The 6,971-nt window shown below is 40.7% G+C and overlaps 1 non-coding gene across 1 annotated transcript; it reads right to left on the reverse strand.

Annotated features, from left to right (window-relative positions):
• Window positions 1–2,924: 2,924 nt before the first annotated feature.
• Trnah-gug (transfer RNA histidin (anticodon GUG)) lies at window positions 2,925–2,996 on the reverse strand. Its single transcript has one exon. It is a non-coding gene; the product is annotated as a tRNA-His (tRNA).
• Window positions 2,997–6,971: the final 3,975 nt, after the last annotated feature.

Here is a 6,971-nt window from a genome sequence, read left to right on the forward strand (position 1 = left end):
ACAAAAAACAAAAATTAAAATTAAAAGCAGATGGTGTCTCAATGTTAATAATTAAAATTAGAATTAATTTCTTCAGATAACTTGGGCTTTAACATTTCTGAAAACTAATCTGATAAAAAGTTCATGTCAGATTAAAAATGCAACACATTTTTAACAACAGCAAGAAGGAAATTCAATGTCAACAAACTGTTGGTGAAAATAACTTGATTTTTATGCCCCTCAGTCATGGTAACCATGTGAAGAAGGAATGAACTGGGATCACAAACTCCAATATGGATCCCATCACTCAGTGGATACTGCTGCCCCTGGATTGGAGTCTTTTTTTTTTTTTAAGTTTCTGAAATGCATGGCATAGAGCCTTCTTCCTAATGGAAACTCACTCTGGAGTTTCTACTTGTAGAGGCTTGATGTCAAATGAGGTCATGATGTATCTTGGAATAATAAACATTATGGTAAACATTATTTTTTGCATCTCTACTAGGGGCCTTTGTTGCAATTCTACTATGTGTCAAAGTACAAAGTGGTCTTTATTTATTTATTTGTGTATTACTTTTTAAATTCTCACCATTATGTCCCTTCTTCTCCCCCGTACCCCCAATTATACAAGCTTAAATGACTTGCACATCTTCAACTTAATTTTTTTGGTAGTCAGGATGATTTTGTGCTCTTCCCTGGGAGAGTAGTCATTAAGGGCAAAAGGTCCACTTTTGGCAGTGACAGAGAAGAAAATAAATATTCGCTTTGTTCAAGCAGTTGCTTAAACAGTGTCCCTGTGCTCAAAGTTGAGTCCAGACTTATTGTTATATTCTGACACCCTCACCCACCCTGTTTTTTAAAAGTTACTTATAATGTGAAAAGTTGAGCTCGTGGGTTTGTAGAAGCACAGCCACCAAATGCTGTGATCTAGTAATGCACTAGGGAAAGTTTCCAAGGGAGATGATTGAGGTGACTCCAGGGCTGGTAATTCTCTCACTCTGGGATTGGCCTCAAGACCTCAATATCTTTTGTGCTATGAGTCTAGCCCCTAGTGCATAGCTTATTGGTTCAGTGATGTACACCTGACCAATCACAGTCTTCCCTGGGATTTTTGAAGATAAATAAGGAAATCTCCCCCGGGAACCAATGGTTAAGATATGAAGAGCAGGAATTGCTGCTGACGGTTATATTTCATGCCATATAGAAGTTTCTGTGAGAGAATAAAGGTAACATTCAGAAAGAACTATGGGTTGAGATGAATAGAGTATATTCTGGTCATCTTTAATACCCTGGATCTTTCTGAAGTCCCCTTTACCTGTGCCTGGGTACATGGCTTTCTTTAGGTTGGTACATACTGTGTTTCTGTGGCTTGTTACCATTGAATTCTAACACAAACTCCTTCCTCAAATGACTATTCCATTGCGTTTTCAATCTCTTAATAACATATAAATAACTATGGATGGGCTTATTCTGTTTTAACTAAAGGACACTTGTAGTTCAGCTGTCCTCTTGAAGCCTGATTAGTTCCAGCCAGCTGAGAAGGGCTGGTAGCCTTGAGGAAGAGCCCAGCCCAGGCCCTTGGAAAAGGGGCGGAAGAATCTGTAGGGTCAATGGAAGGAGTGAGTGTTGGGGAATTAGTCATGGGAAGGACAGACCTCAGAGTGGAAAATGGTCTTGAAAGTGAGCCTTAGAGGAGATAATAAACCCATTTCACTCACTTCATAATGTAGTACTCTGAGACCAATCTCTTTGTTCCATAATCAGAGACAGGTCTTTTTTTTTTTTTTAAGGGAGAAGTGACCTTTATTCTAGTTTTTCTAGAATATTATTTCCGATAATTCACTGGCTCTGAAAGAACTTGATAGATCCTGCACATATTTTACTTGAAAAATTTTTAGTATTACATAAATAACCACTATGAGCCATTGCTAGGCTATTCACAAGACAGGGGTTAGTGGCATTAAAAAGCATCTTCTATGATAGTTCTGCACATATTTTTACTTGAAAAGTTTTTATTATTACATAAATAACAAAAGTGAGTTACTGCGAGGCCATCCGAGAGACAGGGGTTAGAGGCATTAAACGGCATGTTCCAGTGAGCCCTTGTTAAACATGGCGGGCTAGGGCTATAAAATATCAGGCTGTATTGTCCATATTTTCAAGTCCTGGAGAAAAGCCCATTAAAGCCATGTTACTCACATTAATTCAACATTTAGCCACTTATAATACAAACCCCAGTCTTTTGGAAAATGGCATTAAAAAGTTTTACCATATATGGACATTATTTATTGCTTGAGCACCAATGTCTACTTACAATATGCTCTTTATCAGACCCAAATGCCCACTTCAGAGATTTTCGTTTTAAGCAACAACTGGCTTCTTACATTATCCAATGATGCAGGAAAGTTAAATTACAGCCAGTTCATATCATAGAAACAAAATGTTTCCTGCAATTACTGATAAGGGACAGTTCATTTTCTCTCTGTCATCCTGAAAAAAAAACCTCCTAACAACAATTCATGCCTGGTTAAACAGGATTTCCACATCTACTGCTGACATCTTTCCAAATAATTCAGGGTTGTTATTACTGTATAGCCCTGGCAAGGCTCAAAAGCAAGCAGACTTGACGAGTCTGCTCAAAGCAGAGCTTAAGTAGTTGTAATTAATAATAATTACATGCCCACTACACTCCAGTTTTATCATATTATCCGTCAATGCAAATAAAAAAAAAAAAAACCCACACACCACACGCTTGCAACAGGATTAGCACATTACTAAAGCCACTCTGCATATGTCATATTTCTAAAGTTTAAAGTATGTGTAATGGTTTCTGTTTTATTGATCTTCATTATTCTCTGCCTGATTGCAAAAAAAAAAAAAAAAATGGTGTTCAGAAGCAATATACTATGGGAGCAGTGTTGTTCTCTTCCAAAATCCTGCTTTCCTCCTGCCGTGACTCGGATTCGAACCGAGGTTGCTGCGGCCACAACGCAGAGTACTAACCACTATACGATCACGGCGAGCTACGGAAGAGCTGGGCACTAAACTTTCCTTAAGAGCCATTGCAGTATTAAAATTTGTGGAAACACTGCCATCTATTGCCTAAGTATGTACATTTTCTTAATATTGGGAAAAAGAAGTTGAGTTTTGGTTATCTCTAGAAGAAAACTTACAAAGTGCTTGAATATGAAATCAACATTCTCTTCTTGACGGATTGGGAAAATTTTAATAGGAAGGATTCACTGTCCAAAAAAATGGTAATCAAAGTAAAAGACTGGGAGGCACTGGTCTGTTGACTCATGCTTCCTACATCCCCCCACCCCCTGATACTAGGGATTGAACCCAGGGGTGCTCTACCACTGAGTTACAGCCCCAGCCCTTTTTATTTTTTATTTTGAGACAGGGTCTCACTAAGTTGCTGAGGCTGGTCTTGAACTTGGGATCTTTCTTCATCAGTCTCCCAAGGAGCTGGAATTACAGGCATGTGCCACTGTGCCCAACTCAGTCTCTCTAATTTTAAAAATGGGTATAGATTTTCCACCCCTACCACCACCAATTATATTGCACTGAATGACAACGTATCCAAGCCTCTTTTGTGTATATTTTTACTTTTGTTCCTAGCCTTATTTCCATACGTTTTGGTAATACAGCCATAAAAAAAAAAAATACAACAAGAACAAAATGCCCTGAGACTCAGGATCATCAGAAAGTCTAGTTTCTCCCAGAAGACAAAGAATAAACATAATCCCCACTGAACAAGAGGCACCTTCCAAACCCACTAATTCTTGAAGCTAACACACCACCTTGAGTATATAGGTCTAAAATCACATTCATCTCAAAAATAAGCTTCCCGTTAACATTGGTAACCCATCATACAAAGAAGCTTGAGCATTCTATGCCATGTGCATTTCAAGGGGAAACAACATAAACTTTCCTGTAAAACTTAGTCAATACAAGGTACTCCAATCTTTAAAGAAACCACAAAGAAAACTGTATTTCTCATGAATGGATTGTTATCAGAGTGTCTCCTTTAAGCCCTCTAAACAGGGAGGACTGGGGAGCAGCTGGAGCTTGCTGGCACTGAGAGTGGGTGGCCAGAACCTAATCCATGACCTGATTGGTGGCCATCAGCTCCAGAGCTTCTGGAAGGAGCATATCTCTGAAGATGAAAGTCTGAGACACAAAGGGTCACTCACACACTACCCTCAATCGCCTATAGCCCCTGTTACCTTCCTTCACATTTGCACAAATACATTTTTTCCCAGGGTCATATAGAAGATTCTTGCCTAAAGCCCTGAGCCCTGCCTGGACTATGCAGGTTCAAGACACAGTGTTCTCTGGCTCAAGCAGGAACCGGAGGATGAATCTGGCAAAGGGTCACTGTGTAGCAAGGGGAAAAGCAAATCTCCTGGTTGGCAAAGAGGAAATGGTTCCTTTCTGCAGTTCAGTGGTTTGTGTAGCACCTTCATTATTTCTGCAGTGGGTACTTTCCAACAGACAACAAGAGAAGCAATATTTTTAAAAAATCAACTGGTAGGGCTGGGGCTGTAGCTCAGTAGTAAAGTGCTTGCCTAGCACATGTGAGGCACTGGGTTGGATCCTCACCACCACATAAAAGTAATATAATAAAAGTGTTGTGTCCATCTACAACTAAAAATATTTTTTTAAATCAACTGGTAGAGTCCACATTATGGAACCAGACTGTGTGGATTCGAATTCTGGCTCTGTCATTTACTAACTGGGGGAACATGGGCTGTTTATTTAACCTCTCTGCCTCCTTTCTCACCCATTTAGTGGAGATAATTATAGCACTACTTCTCAGGACTGCTAGGAGGATGAAGTAGGTAAGTGCCTGTCAACAACTTAAAATAGGCCTGTCACATAGTAAGTACTAATGGAAATGTTAGTTACATTATGGTGATTTACATAAACATATTTCATTGCACTCCTTAAATTATGTCACATGTCCCATCTGTCAGCCTAGGTCATACTGTGCAGTGATGCCCAAATTCTGGTAGCTTAGAATAAGAAAGTCTTTTCTCTTGCTTGTGTTCATGTCCACTGCAGGGCTCTGCTCTGTGCCTCCTCACTCAGGGACCCGGGCAAAGAAGACAGCTACTCTCACAAACTCATGGCTTATCACTTGGCAAAAGGAAAGAGAGCTCTGGAAATTCTGGAACCAGCAACTAAAAGCTCTTCAGATCAGTGGAGCCTGGGGATCAAATCTCTAGAGAGAGAATTATGGATTTGGGGTACCATATACTTTACCCATGGACCAGCTATTATTGGGTATTTGGAAATCATTGGCTATCATTTTGTCCAAACTTTACTGCCTGTTTTGCAATGCGAAGTGCAGCCTGGTTCTACCATTTTCTATGATCCGCCAGCTGAGTATCATATCAGCCTCTCCTTGGTTTCCCACATGCTTGAGTTAACGATCATGATCCCAGCTTCCATTTTGTGCCACATCTGGGCATACCTGAAAAATGGAGTCCTAGCTGAAGGATTGTAAAACACAGTGCAAGCCTGCAAGAGTAGGTCAAGGCAATACGTTGGACCCATATTTTTTCTGAATTTATGTGGCACAATCAATTTGGAAATAGTGCTTTCAGTTCTCTCTTACTGCATACATCAGAACAATTTCCTGTTAATTAATATGATGTTTTGACATTTGGTTTTAGTATGTTTTAGTACAAATATCGAGGAAAAAATATTTCATTTGAATACATCTGAGAAACAAATTGTTTAATTAATCCAGGCAGGGAAGGCATGATGACAATGCAAGATGAAAGGAGGCCAGAGAGAAAAGAAGTGAGCTAGAAAGACAGAGGGGAGGGGAGGGAAAGGAAAGGGAGAGGGAGAGGGAGGGGAGGAAGAGAGAGAGGCTTACTTTTTTTAGATTCTAGTACTTTCTCCAACCCTCTCCCTGTGTGACCTTGGGTTAGTCACTTAATTTCTCTGAATCTCTATTTCCACATTAGAAAAGTAAGGGCCACTGGACTAGAGGAGTTCTCAGATTCCTTATGTCTCTGTCATACCATAAATGTAACTTAGAGAATAGGTTCATGAACAATAGCCCAGTGTGAAATTTTTGGAGGAAAAAAGAAACATTCAAAGCCAGAGAGTCTTGCAGCTATTATAGCTGTTGTTCATTTTTTTCTTTCTTAAATTCACAGAAGCTGGTCCACTTTCAAAGTCCTCAACCTTATTTTCTTGCCTATGGTAACACATTTTAAGTACGGAGAGATTGGTCTGTTGGACGAGTGGTTTCCTTTGAATGTAAGGAAGAAAATCTTTTCTTTTTAAATAATATTTAATAGTGTGATTTTATTTTAAAAATTGCTAATATCTAAGCCAAGTGCATGCAAACATTGTGGATCAAAATAGTGGCAAACTAGAATAGCAAAGGGATCCAAAGATGGCAAGAATTTCTTGCTTGTGAGGGGCACTAAATGGTGGAATTCCTCTCCAAAGACAACTGTTGACTTCCTTCCTCAGAGTCTTTAAAGAGAAGATTGACGTTTACAGGTCTCGTGGCTAGAGCAACAGCCATGCCATGCCTAACTACCATATTCTGCCTCTGATGGAGTTGTCACGTTCCCTGGTTGTTCATAATGGATTCTTGCAGAGGAGCAGGGACTGACAAGGGAGCCCCCCCAGACTGGATGGGTCCCCACCTCCCAGCTGAGTCCTGTCTCCAGTGTCGCCGCTCCTCCCTCTCTTCCCAGACCAAGCTCTCTTCTCTCCCCCCATCCCTCCTCTCAGTTCGCCTCCTGCCTCACTGGGGGTGGGGAAATGACAGTCAGATCCATCGCTGGGCTGGAGGCCAAGAGCGGCAATCCGCTGGGCTGAGGCTGGCCCCGTGCCCAGTTTTCAGACAAAGACAGGTTGGGAACCCCCCTGCAAAGAAGGCTCCACAGTCTCCTCCTCCCAGGGTCCCGTCTCTTCTTTCTGGGGTTCTTTCTAGAACACCACTCTCATCCCAGGGAGGATTG

Source organism: Urocitellus parryii, chromosome 4 (assembly GCF_045843805.1).
Source record: "Urocitellus parryii isolate mUroPar1 chromosome 4, mUroPar1.hap1, whole genome shotgun sequence".
Classification (NCBI taxonomy): domain Eukaryota; kingdom Metazoa; phylum Chordata; class Mammalia; order Rodentia; family Sciuridae; genus Urocitellus; species Urocitellus parryii.